This window comes from Mastomys coucha, unplaced genomic scaffold (assembly GCF_008632895.1).
Source record: "Mastomys coucha isolate ucsf_1 unplaced genomic scaffold, UCSF_Mcou_1 pScaffold5, whole genome shotgun sequence".
Lineage (NCBI taxonomy): Eukaryota > Metazoa > Chordata > Mammalia > Rodentia > Muridae > Mastomys > Mastomys coucha.
The window spans coordinates 93,846,221-93,859,875 of record NW_022196911.1 but is presented as its reverse complement, the minus strand read 5'-3'; the positions used below and the strand labels follow the sequence as shown (position 1 = coordinate 93,859,875).

At 43.9% G+C, this 13,655-nt stretch overlaps 1 protein-coding gene across 1 annotated transcript in view; it reads left to right on the top strand.

The window, feature by feature from the left end:
* Positions 1-9,015: 9,015 nt before the first annotated feature.
* Fbxo47 (F-box protein 47) overlaps positions 9,016-13,655 on the top strand; it is a 37,098-nt gene continuing 32,458 nt past the window's right edge. The window contains exon 1 of the mRNA XM_031351890.1: positions 9,016-9,037. The gene's annotated coding sequence lies outside the window, so the exon portion shown is untranslated. The remainder of the gene's footprint in view (positions 9,038-13,655) is intronic.

Below are 13,655 nucleotides of genomic sequence, written 5' to 3'. Positions count from 1 at the left end.
GGCCTCGAACTCAGAAATCTGCCTGCCTCTGCCTCACAAGTGCTGGGATTAAAGGCGTGCGCCACCACTTCCTGGCCATTTTCTTCTTTTTTAAAATGTATGTTTCCATTTCCTCAGAAAGCTGGGGCAGGAGAATCTGGAGTTCCAAACCAGCCTGGGCTATTCAGGGAGACTGTCTTAAAAAGGGGAGGGGGTGATGAAAGAAGGAAGGAAGAGAGGAAGAAGAAAGAAAGGAAGAGAGGAAGAGAAGAAAGAAAGAAAGGAAGGAAGGAAGAAAGAAAGAGAGAAAGAAAGAAAGAGAGGAAGAAGAAAGAAAGAAAGAAAGAAAGAAAGAAAGGAAGGAAGAAAGGAAGAAAGAGAGGAAGAAGAAAGAAAGAAAGAGAGAGAGAGAGAAAGAAAGAGAGGAAGAAAGAGAGGATGAAAGGAAGGAAAGAATGGAGAGAGAGAGAGAGAAAGCGAGAGAGAGCAGGGGAGGCAGACAGGACAAACTCTTCGGGTCTTCCCAAGTGGCTGGACAACTTGTACTCCCACAGCACTGAATGGCCCCTTCCCTGGTGTTTCCATGTTCTCCAGCCATTTGTGTAATCAGTTTTTGGGATTTTGGCCAGTTTTAGTAGGTGTAGAATTGTATCACATTATATAAATTCTCTGTTGCCTCTCTGACTCTGACTCTGTCTCTCTGACTCTCAGACTCTGTTTCTGTCTCTGTCTCTGTCTGTCTGTCTGTCAACGTTGGGTGCTTTTCTTCCTTCTCTCTCCATCTTTATTATTTCAAGAAAGGCTGTCTCAGGGCTAGAGAGATGGCTCAGAAGTTAAGAGCACTAACTGCTCTTCCAAAGGTCCTGAGTTCAAATCCCAGCAACCACATGGTGACTTACAACCATCCTTAATGAGATCTGATGCCCTCTTCTAGTTTGTCTGAAAACAGCAACAGTGTACTTACATATAATAAATAAATAAATCTTAAAAAAAAAAAAGAAAGAAAGAAAGAAAGAAAGAAAGAAAGAGAGAAAAGAAAGGCTGTCTCATTGAACCTGAAGCTTATGAGTTGGGCCAGGCTGTGTAGATGATGAATTTTGGTGACTCATCTTTCCTTTCCATAACTCCCTGTCTTAGTCAGATTTTCTATTCCTGCACAAACATCATGACCAAAAAGCAAGTTGGGGAGGAAAGGGTTTGTTTAGCTTACTTTCACATTGCTGTTCATCACCAAAGGAAGTCAGGACTGGAACTTAAGCAGGTCAGGAAGCAGGAGCTGATGCAGAGGCCATGGAGAGATGTTCCTTACTGGCTTGCTTCCCCTGGCTTGCTCAGCTTGCTCTCTTATGGAACCCAAGACTTCCAGCCCAGGGATGGCACCACCCACAAGGGGCCCTCCCCCCTTGATCACTAATTGAGAAAATGCCTTACAGTTGGATCTCATGGAGGCACTTCCTCAACTGAAGCTCCTTTCTCTGTGATAACTCCAGCCTGTGTCAAGTTGACAAAACCAGCCAGTACACCTCCCCATTCCCCAAGCACTAGGCTTTTCACGGGGACTCTGAGGATCCTAACTGGGACCCTTATGCTTGCAAAACAAGCATGGTTTGAACTGAATAAGTTCCTTAAATTTAAAATGTTTACAACATATGATATAGATCATTTTTTCAAGTTTATTTGTCATTTGGGTATCTTCTTTAATGAGGTGAGTGTCTGTTTAGGTCTTCTGCTAATTTTTAATTATATGGGCCATTTTGTGAGTTTGGTTTTGTTTTTGTTTGTTTGTTTGGTTGGTTGGTTTTTCGAGACAGGGTTTCTCTGTATAGCCATGGCTGTCCTGGAACTCACTCTGTAGACCAGGCTGGCCTCCAACTCAGAAATCTGCCTGCCTCTGCCTCCCAAGTGCTGGGACTAAAGGCATGTGCCACCACCGCCAGGCTTGTGAGTTTTTCTTTCGGTTTTTGGGAGAGTGTTATGTGTCCCATATGTATATGTGTATGTATGTATACGAATCTGTGCTCCTGTGCACACACTTGTGGAGACCAGAGGTCAAGGTCAAGGAGCCCTCTCTTGTTATCCACCTCATTTTCTGAGACAGGATCTCTCAGTGAACCTGGGCTAGCCTGGATGGCCGGCTAGCCTCCAGTATCTTATATGGATGCTGGGAACTCAAACTGTGGATCTCATACTTATATAGCAGATACTTTTCCCTATCAGCCCTCTCCCCAGACCCTTGGTTTTGTCTTATTTTTTTGAGACGATGTGGCCTCGTGCCCTTGGACTCACTGTGTAACAGAGTCTGACCTTGGACTCCAGCCGCTCCTGCCTCCGCCTTCCAAATGCTGAGATTACAGGCGGGTGCAGGCGGGTGCCACTGAAGGGAGTCTAGACCGTCTGAGCATGGCAATTGTTCTGGCAGGCCTTGTCCTCCTGTCTCCCGTCTCTCCCCCCCCCCCACCCCTGCCCCATTCCCTCTGCCTTCTAAAAACCATGAGACTACATCCCTAGAGCTAGCCACCGAGGTCTATTCCCTTATTTGGCCACTTCCTCCTGAAGTTGACTACCAAGACCCAGCTATCACAACACTGAAGTCCACCAATCAAAGGGTCCCTTTGGCTCACCTAACTAACATGCACGATTATAACTAAACACCTCATCTTAACGTGGTTTGACCTTTTATGAACTGCTGTTTTCCTAATGGCCACATCTGGCTCCTTTCTGTCCAGGTACAGACCTTCATAGTCATTGTCTGGTCCTGTCACTATCACTCCTCCAACCCCATCCCCCCAACCAATCACCCTCCCATTCCCCCAACCCCCACCCCCAACAAACACCCCTTCCCCTTCTCCCTGTTCCCCTCCCCTTCTCCCTTGTCCTCTGTCTCCATCTGTGTCTGTTATTCCCCGGCCTTTGTTCCTCTGGGGCAGATAAACCTCCTGTGTGCTGAGAACTTGGCCCTGGGGCGTCCTGAGTCCATACCATCCCTTACAACAGCCACACCAGCTAGTTGTTTCTAAGGGTTTTCATTTCCTTTTATTGTTTGGGTGTTTGTTTGTTTATTTGTTTGTTTTTGAGACATAGTCTCTCTACATACCACACCCACCTCCTGTGGACCATAAATTTTAAAATAAAACTACCTGGAATAGTGGCACATGCCTGTAATCTAACTCTTTGGGTGCAGAGGCAGGTGGGACTTAAGAATTCAAGGCCAGCACAGTTTACATATCGAGATGTGAGCCAGCTGAGGCTACAAAATGAGACCTTGTTTCCAAGAACAAACCAACTAATCGACAAACAAAAGCACTTTCCTTCCAGAATTCCCACCATAGTGCTAAGATATAAGACAAATGGGTAGAAAGCTGGCTGGATGGCTGGATGGATGAATGGATGGAAGAAGGACAGATGGACGGACTGCAAGTTCGGCTCCTGAGTTCCCATTACCTCAGTATCTTGTTTAGCTGCCTGGAACTTGATGTGAAATAGGAAGTTATAAAACCCAAACCCTATATTTTTCTAAAAATGTATGTCGGGAAGGGATTCAAAGGAGGTCAGGAAAGACCTTGGGAAAGGAGGCAGCACCCGTGCCCAATCACTACTGTGTTTTTTGTCCCCCTGCCCTGTGACTCTCCAGACAGCTGTCCCTGGCCTGCGTGTTTTAATGCTCTCACTTACTACTGCCCAGTTTATGATGACGTTCATTTAAAAAATCCCAAAATACTTCCCTGCCCTTCCCTATCTCTTCCATTTGTGGTAATGTATAACAGAACATAGTTGAAATATTTTTCCTAATAGATAAAACACTGTGTGGGCTTGGGAGCGAGTTTAGAAAACTCCGACAAGAAGCACAGAATAACATAAATCTCTCTTAATCTTTTTCCTTGTTTGCTTTGAGACAGAGTTTTTCTGCTTAGTCCTGGCTATCCCGGGATTCAATTTAGACCAAGCTGGCCTTGAACTCAGAGAGCTGCCTCTGCCTCTGAGTGTTGGGATTCCCATCACATTACAATTATAGCATAATATGCTCAGTTACAATATTATTATAATACATACATTATAATACTATATTCCTGCCCAGTATAATACTGTACTCTAAGGTTCTAACTGCCACAGTCTCTGGTTCTGCAAACTCTTATATGTTTACCTTTTTTGTTGCTGTTGTCAGTATATGACCTTATTGACTGTGATGGTGCTACATATTGCGAAATCCACTGTAAACAGAAAATACAAGTTCAGGGGGGTAAAGACGACTCAGTGTTTTGGAGCACTAGCTGCTCTTTCAAAAAACCTAGGTTCGCCAGGCAGTGGTGGCACATGCCTTTAGTCTCAGCACTTGGGAGGCAGAGGCAGGTGGATTTCTGAGTTTGAGGCCAGCCTGGTCTACAGAGTGAGTTCCAGGACAACCAGGGCTACACAGAGAAACCCTGTCTCAGAAAAAAAAAAAAAAAAAAAAAAAAAAAAAAAAAAAAAAAAAAAAAAAAAAAAAAAAAAAAAACCAAAAAAACAAAAAAACAAAAAAACAACCAAACAAACAAAAACCCCAAAAACTTAGGTTCAATTCCCATTACTCACAGAGAAGCTCCCAGCTGTCTTTAAATCCAGTCCCAAGAGATTTAACACCTTCTTTGGCCTATGTGGGCATGCACGTGGTACACAGGCATATATGCAGGCAAAACACCTATACACATACAAATAGATTAAATTTAAAGAAAGTAGAAGTTCACATTTTGACTTTAAGGGCAGGAAGCTAATTCAGTGTGTAAAATGCTTGCCATGCAAACATGAGGCTGAGGTGGATCTCACTTCACCTGGGTGTATGGTATATAAAATATATGCCATATAGGTACAGGCCACCCGGAGACCAAGTTCTCAGTCCATTGTGTCATGTGATACTTTTCTGGAAACTGCCTTATGAGAGGATTTTTAAAAAAGATTTATTTATTATTATATGTAAGTACACTGTAGCTGTCTTCAGACACACCAGAAGGCGGCCTCAGATCTCATTACAGATGGTTCGGAAGAGCAGTCAGTGCTCTTAACCGCTGAGCCATCTGAGAGGATGTTTCTGCTGAAGCAGACATGTGGGAATTTGCTAAGAGCAGACACATGGCATTTTCTGGAAGTTGCCTAGGAAAATATAACCCAGCAAACGATGGATGACGTATGTAGCATTTGCCTTGCCACTCTTCCTTGGTCTTTGCTGACACTAGTTTTTTGTTTGTTTGTTTTCTTTTGTTTTTGTTGTTTTTTCCCGGAGACAGGGTTTCTTTGCATAGCCCTGGCTGTCCTGGAACTCACTCTGTAGACCAAGCTGGCCTCAAACTCAGAAATCCACCTGCCTCTTGCCTCCCAAGTGCTGGGATTAAAGATGTGCACCACCATCGCCCGGCTGGGAGGTGGGGGGGTGGACTTCCTTAGGAACACGTCTTTGTTATTCATTTTTCCTGCACCCATTGGTTGGGATTTTCAACTGCGACAGGAGTCTTGCCTTGCCTAACATTCATATCTTAACTTGCTAACCTGGATGGAACTTGCCTTGCATAATATGTATGTATTAACTTGCCAACCAGGATGCCAGTTACCCACATACATGGCTCCTCTTTCTGCCAATTAGTATGTCAGTTTCCAGAGAGGTCTTGGGGACTTAAACTTTACTTAACCCCTACTCAAAATGGAAGTTTTATTACAAATAGATGCAGGTGTCTCTCTTACGTTGGCGTTCATCCCAGGGGCACCTTATAAAGGCAAAACCTGTACAAGTTCATACACAGGTGCAAGAAGTGGTGATGGGCGGTTGGTTCGGGTCCAAGCTCATTATGGCTAACTATAGAAAGCAGTTCTAACTGACTTCTGTTGTGATTGGTTTCCAGGAGCACAGAACATAACACAATATGTAATCAACTTGGGCATGAGAAAGTGTCCTTGTAGCAGCAGAAGCAACCTATGAGAAAGTCTCCTCATAATATTAGTCACGGCACAAAATGGCAGGCTAGCCAGGTAACAGTTCACTAGGCTTTGACATTCTACCTAGGCCTTCAGAGACCAGCTGCCTGGAAGAAGCAGAAATCAGTCAAGCTCCCTAAGAGGTTTGGACCAGCTGAGGGGCCTGGAGAGAACATTCTCTAACCCACTGAACTGCCTGCAGGCTGTGCAGTGAGCTCCAGGTTCCGGCGGGCTTTGTGAGCTGTCACTTGTGCAGGGGTAGGCTTTAGTGATGCACTTGTCTTTGAGTCATTTCCGATCTTTAAGTAACCCCAATACAACTGCTTGGTTCATCAAGCTAGACTTGGGTGGCATCTGGACTTTGGTTTGTCATGGGTTCCCTGTCTGGGGCAAGTAGTGTTTAGTCTCCCCAGGAAAAGTTTTATCACACAGCAGAAACACATGGGATTTTATATTAAAAAATTTGGAAAGCTACTATATTGTTTTCTGTATCAACTGGACCTCTTTACACTCCCCAAAGTAGTTTAGTGAGCTCTGGATTCTCCTCATTCTACTTAGGCTTTTGTTTGATTGTTGTTGCTACTGGTTTTTGGTATGTATCGTGTGAGTGTGTGAATATGAGTGTGTGAGTGTGAGTGTGAGTGAGTTTATAAACATGTTGCTGAGGACTGAACCCGGAGCCACTCACATGCTAGTACCAAGCTACTTCTTTAGCCATTTTTTTTTCTTTTCTGTAATAGTAGGCATCAAAGGATACACTTCCAAAATGTTTATTTATCCCAGGCAGTGGTGGCACACGCCTTTAATCCCAGCACTTGGGAGGCAGAGGCAGGTGGATTTCTGAGTTTGAGGCCAGCCTGGTCTACAGAGTGAGTTCCAGGATAGTCAGGGCTACACAGAGAAACCCTGTCTCGAAAAACAAAAACAAAAACAAAAAAACAAAACAAAAAAACCCACAAAAAAATGTTTATTTACTTCTCGAGGGTATGTATGTGAGTGCATGCACACGTGAATGTCAAATGCCACTCTACATGTGCAATGGTCAGAAGAAATCTAGCAGGAGTAACTTCTCTGCTACAATCTGGGTTCTACAAACCAAATCTGGCTATAGAATGAATACCTTGTGTATTGTATGGATGCATCACCTGCCAATTAAAAAACCCTATGGCCCATAGGAAATGGTAGAGTAGAAGATGGGACAACCAGGAGGCAGAAAGAATTCTGGGATAGAGTGAGGAGTGGGAAGATTCGTCCAGTGCCATGGACTGGGTTCGCTGCGGGGACCAATTGTACCATGGGGTGAGAGTTCTGGTCAGGTGGGCAAAAAATTTGGCGGATGACAAACAGAGTCAGCACAAGGAAGTGAAGAATCTGAGTGTAATTCTTTAAAAAAAAATGGCATCAGACTTTTACAGTCGTTACAAAAGAGAAATGAAAAATCTGGCAGCTCAGTGGTTGAGGTACCTCTGAGGCCACCTGAAACACACTGGGTCTAAAGCAGCCATCTCTTCTGGACTTCTGGACAGGCGCTACACACACACACACACACACACACACACACACACACACACCTGGACCCAAGCGTTCCAGGCCTGGGTGCCTGTGGAACACATGAGGCTCAAAGCTCAAATGTTCTGTCTCAAATGCCTGAATCTTGAATCTGAATGTATAAGTCTAAGTCTGTGCACAAAGTGAAAACCAGGCTTATATAGTATACAGAAAACAGGGCAGATGACTTAGGCAGGCCGGAGCACATCAAGGTCAGTAAGATCAGACAGCAAGACAGAAGTCATATAGGCAAGTGACGGTCACATCAAGGTCAGTAAGATCAGGCATCCAGGTGCAAAGCGGAAGAGCAGTGGTGCCCTTCCCGCTGGGGCTATCTTGGCAGTTGCAAGCTAATTCTCTGGGTCTGTTGGAGGCAAGCACCAGGAAGTCCCAATCTAGCAATTCCTGAGAATGCCCTTAAGTGAGGGAAGCCCTTCAATTACTCTCTGGTATGTAAAGCAATTCTGTCTTCTGTGGGACTGCTCTGAGAATTCTAGCTATGTTTACAGTTAGCAATAGTGCCTGACCTCTATTCCTAACTCTGAGGACACCCTGTCTGATAAGACAGTTTCCTTGTGAGAAATTCCAAGCTAACGATAGCTTGGTAATAAATTAGGATATATTGGAATGCTGTGCTGGCCAGGGAACAATGTTTAATCTTAGTTTTAACTATTTACGAATCATTTCTTGGGGCACCTTTATGCCTGAATAAGGCATGTTGAGTATTGGAAAGACTAATCTGGAACATATCTGAGTTAGGAGATACCAGCGATTGACTGAATACCCAGGAAGCAAACTCCCTTTGAAGCCGTACCCCTCTGGTCCATGATCAGGCCTTCAAGCCTGACACTGCAGACTTTACTGAAGTAGACGAGTGGGCGTGGCAGTCCAGGGAAAATCTGAGGAGTCGGACACATGGTACTTGAGCACAGGTAATCGACCACAAGGCATAACATAGATTAAAGTAAATGGCTTAATTCAAGTTACCATCTAGTAAGAAAAGGGCCTAGCTATATGGCCAGGGTGATTGTAAATAAATTTGAGCTTGAGTCTTAATTCTGGGAGCATGGGGCTGCAAGGAAGAAGCAGACCCTAACTTCTACATTTGGCTCTTCAGGTTTAATAGCAAGTAAAGGTTTATGTAGCGCAGCATTCTGGAGATGATACACTCTTTTTGTTGTTGTTTGTTGAGTCAGAGCCTCTTTGTAGCCAGGATGTAGTAGACTGATAGGTTTGTCCCCCATAGACACGTGTTTCAATGTTTGGCCATAGGTAGTGGCATTATTAGGAGGTGTGGCCTTGTTGAAGTAGGTGTGGCCTTGTTGTAGTGGGTGTGGCCTTGTTGGAGTGGGTGTGGCCTAGTTGGAGTGGGTGTGGCTTTGTTGGAGAAAGTGTGTCATTGTAGGGTACAGGCTTTGCGGTCTCAATGCTCAAGCTACACCCAGTGTGACACACAGTCTCCTGCTACATTCAGATGAAGATGTAGAACTCTCACATTCGCTAGCACTGTGTCTGCCTGGATGCTGCCATGCCTCCCACCAAGATGATAATGGACCGAACCTCTGAAACTGTAAGACAGCCCCAATTTTATGTTTTCTTTGACAAGGGTTACCTTGGCCATGGTGTCTCTTCACAGCAATAAAACCCACATGGCTGTCCTTGAACTAACTCCCTGTGTAGACCCAGTTGGCCTTAAGCTCAAAGAAATTTGCCTTCCAAATGCTGGGATTAAGAGCATGAGATACGGGGCTGGAGAGATGGCTCAGTGGTTAAGAGCACTGACTGCTCTTCTGAAGGTCCTGAGTTCAAATCCCAGCAACCACATGGTGGCTCACAACCATCCATAATAAGATCTGATGCCCTCTTCTGGTGTGTCTGAAGACAGCTACAGTGTACTTACATATAATAAATAAATAAACCTTAAAAAAAAAAAGAGCATGAGATACCACACTGGACACTATTGAACATTATTAAAAATGAAATTAACTCTTAAAAATGTATCCTAGCTTGGCATAGTGGATAAGAACTGGAATCCCATGTCTTGGAAAGTAGAGGCAAAAGAATCAGAAGTTCAAGGCTCCTAATCAAACTGAGGGCCTTGTGTTTGCAAGGTAAGCCCTTGGCTAACTCAGCCTTCCTTATGCTGGGACCCTTTAGTACAGTTCCTCAGGTTGTGCTGACCCCCAACCATAAAGTTATTTTGTTGCTATTTGTCTTAGTTAGGGTTTTATAGCTGTCAAAGACAACATGACCAAGGTAACTCTTACAAAGGCAAACATTACTTGGGGCTGGGTTGCAGTTTCAGAGAGAGGCTCAGTCCATGATCACCATGGCCGGAAGCATGGTAGCATGCAGGTAGACATAGTGCTGGAGGAGACAAGAGTTCTACATCTTGATCTGAAGGCAGCCAGGAGGAAGATCTGGAATTCCTTACTGGGAGGCACTTGAGCATAGGAGACCTCAAAGCCTACCTGCATAGTGATGCACTTCCTCCAACAAGGCCACACCCACTCCAATAAGGCCACACCTCCTAATAGCGCCACTCCCTATGGCCAAGCATTGAAACACGTAAGTCTACGGGAGCCAAACCTATTCAAACCACCACACGACTTCCTAACTATAATTCTGATAGTTCTGAATCATAATGTAAATATGTGGTATGCAGGATATCTCCGGTGTGACCCCCAAAGGTATAGTGACCCACGGGTTGAGAACTGCTGTTTAAGGCCTCTTCCCAGCTCCTTATGGCAATTTTTAAAGGAACATTTTCGTGGGAAAACCTGCATGTTGGCTGTTTGGTTGTTAATGTTGGTGACTGAACCCAGAGCCTCATGTAACTAAACACACACTGTGCCACCAAGCTACGCTCCTGGCTCTTCTACAGTTTTAATCAAGCAAACATGTGATGTCCCCGCCTCTCAAGTCTCTGCATTATGCATATCAAAACAGCTGTTCTTGAATAATTTATCCTTACACTGGAATTTAGCACAAAGGAATAATCTTGTCACACAACCGTAGCTGAGAGTGAAGAGGATTATATTCAAGATATCAATAATGGATGCTTATTTCATTAAATAAAACAATTGCAGCAAATCTTCCTTCCTACCTATGACATGGTAGAAAGTCAACTTCCATTTGGATTCTTAAAAGATTCTGAGTCTTGACAAAAACACAATCAACACCACCTGGTCCTGAGGTCCACGAGGAGAATTTCTTGTGTTTGGCAGGCTACCAGTGTTGTGTGTTAAAATCAGGAAGAATTGTACTCATATAAATATAATAAATAAATCTTAAAACAAAACAAAACAAACAAGCAAAAAAAAAAAAAAACAGCTACAGGGCTGGAGAGATGGCTCAGCAGTTAAGTACACTGACTGTTCTTCTAGAGGTCCTCAGTTCAATTCCCAGCAACCACATGGTGGCTCACAATCATCTGTAATGAAATCTGATGACCTCTTCTGGTGTGTCTGAAGACAGTGACAGTGTACTCACATACATAAAATAAATAAATCTTTAAAAAAAAAAAAAAACGGGCTAGAGAGATGGCTCATCAGTTAAGAGCACTGGCTGCTCTTCCGGAGGTCATGAGTTCAAATCCTAGCAACCACATGGTAGCTCACAACCATCCATAATGAGATCTGATACCTTCTTCTGGTGTCTGAAGACACTTACTGTGTACTTACGTATAATAAATAAATAAATAAATATTTTTAAAAAACCAGCTACAGTGTACTCATATAAATATATAAATAAATCTTTAAAAAAAAAACTGGGAAGAAACAACCACACACTCTACTCACCACAGATGGGGACCACACCACAGACCAAAATATGAATAGCACCAAGGCCAGTGTGGTGAAGCAATGAGTTTTACTAGGGCCACTTACAGGAGCAGAATTGACTCAAAGACAGCTGCATCACCACCATTTTCCTATGGCCATATCTGTCTCCTTCTATCCAGAGGCAGTTCTTTATTGTCCTCCACCCCATCACCACACAAATATCCCTCCATTTTTTTGTCCCCTTCTCCCTCCTCCTCTATCTCCTCTCCTTGTCTCTTGTTTTCTGCCCTTTGTCCCTCTAGAGCAAATAAATCTCCTTTGTGCTGAGAACTTGGATTTGATGTGTCTTGTGCCAATACTGGTTTCTTCAAGCCTTCTCCTCTTTTTCTTTTTCTTTTTTTTTTTTTTTTACTTTTTATTTTGAGACAGGTTCTCATCACCTTTCTCAAACTGGCCTTGGCCTCATCCTGCATCATCTTCTTCTTCTTCTTCTTCTTCTTCTTCTTCTTCTTCTTCTTCTTCTTCTTCTGTATAGTTCTGGCTGTCCTGGAACTCACTCTGTAGACCAGGCTGGCCTCGAACTCAGAAATCCACCTGCCTCTGCCTCCCAAGTGCTGGGATTAAAGGCACGCGCCACCACTGCCCGGCTATCCTGCATCTTCTAAGAAGGCCTTGAATTTGTGATCCTTCCTGCCTCTTCCTCCCAAGTGGCTGGAATGACAGGTTTGCACCCAAGCCTTCCTTCAGCTAATATTTCATCTGATGTTTGAGTACCAGAATTAAGGTACAGCATAAAGAAGGCGGGGGTTGGGGGGCAACTAGGTGGCACTGAAGTATCTGTCCTTTAGTAAATGAGAGATATGAGACAGATCAGCTCAAGGTTACAGCACAACTTGAGGAAGAAAGTATGGCTACGGAGAAAGTCATATGGGGTGTGGGTTTTTGCTTGTTTTGGGGAGGGGCAGGGTTTGAACCCAGGGCCTCACACCTAAGTACATACTTTCCACTACTGAGCATCTAGGAGGTACAGATTTCCAAAAGAAACCTTCAGGAAGATTTAGAAGAGGGAAGTCAGGACTTTGAGGATCCTAGGGATGGAATCCAGGCTCCAGTGTATGCTGGGCAAGCATTCTACCTCTAGGCTACCCCAACCCAGGGAAGTTAGGGTATTTTGGTTGTTTTTTTTTTTTTTAAGTTTTATTTACTTACTTTATTTATGTGAGTACATTGTAGCTGTCTTCAGACACATCAGATCCCATTACAGATGGCTGTAAGCCACCATGTGGTTGCTGGGAATTGAACTCAGGACCTCTGGAAGAGCAGTCAGTGCTCTTAACCCCTGAGCCCTCTCTCCAGCCCCACAGGGTATTTTGTTATTTACTTTAATAGGTTGGTTATTTTTTGTTTGTTTGTTTGTTTCTTTGTGAATAGATGTTTTTCCTGAATATATTTGCCTCTGTACCTAAGGGGTCTAGAAGACCTGCACTACAAGAGACCCTGTCTTAAATAATATGTATCATTCTCTGTTTTATCTTTAAGACCTCCCTGACAGCCTGCCCCACTGCAGGCTTTGACACTGCATATTGGATCATGATTTTTGTAATCCCAGCACCATAATTGGCTCATGCAATAGTCAGAAGTTTAGGCTAGCCTAGGCTACCCAAACAAGACCTTGTCTCAAAGAAATAAAGAAAAAGTTACAGGATCTATAAATAAATGAGAATTTAATATTAAGAGTTTGGGTGGGGGAAGGGTTGAACCAGATTCTCAAGTAGCTTAGGGTTAGGCTGTTTTTGTCCTCATGTCTCTATCTTCTCTGTGAGGGAATTTTAGGGGCATGCCATCACACTCGGCACCTAACGACTTTTTAATAAAAAATTCTTGTGACATATCCTGTTGACTCAGGAGAAGAGTGAATCGAAAACTGCCTTAAAACTGAGTGTAGGCCTTTAACCCCAGCACTTAGGCGACAGAGGCACGCTGATCTCCGAGTTCGAGGCCAGCCTGGCCTACAGAGTGGGTTCCAGGACAGCCAGGGCTACACAGAGAAACCCTGTCTCGAAAAACCAAAAACAAACAACAGCAACAAAAAAAACCTAAGTGTAGGGCTGGAGCGATGGCTCAGTGGTTAAGAGCACCGGGTACTCTTCCGGAGGATCTGGGTTCAATTCCCAGCACCCACATGGTGACTCACGATGATCTGTGTTGAGATCTGATGCCCTGTTCTGAAGACAGCAAACGTGTACTCCTATACGTAAAATAAATAAAATCTTGAAAAAAAAACAAAAACAAAAAGCTGAATGTAAAAAATGAAGTGGAACATATGGCTCCCCCAAGTTTGAGCTCTCTGTTTACAGCATCCCCACTCCCCCTTCCATAAGAGCAACTTATTCCCCCCCCCCCCCC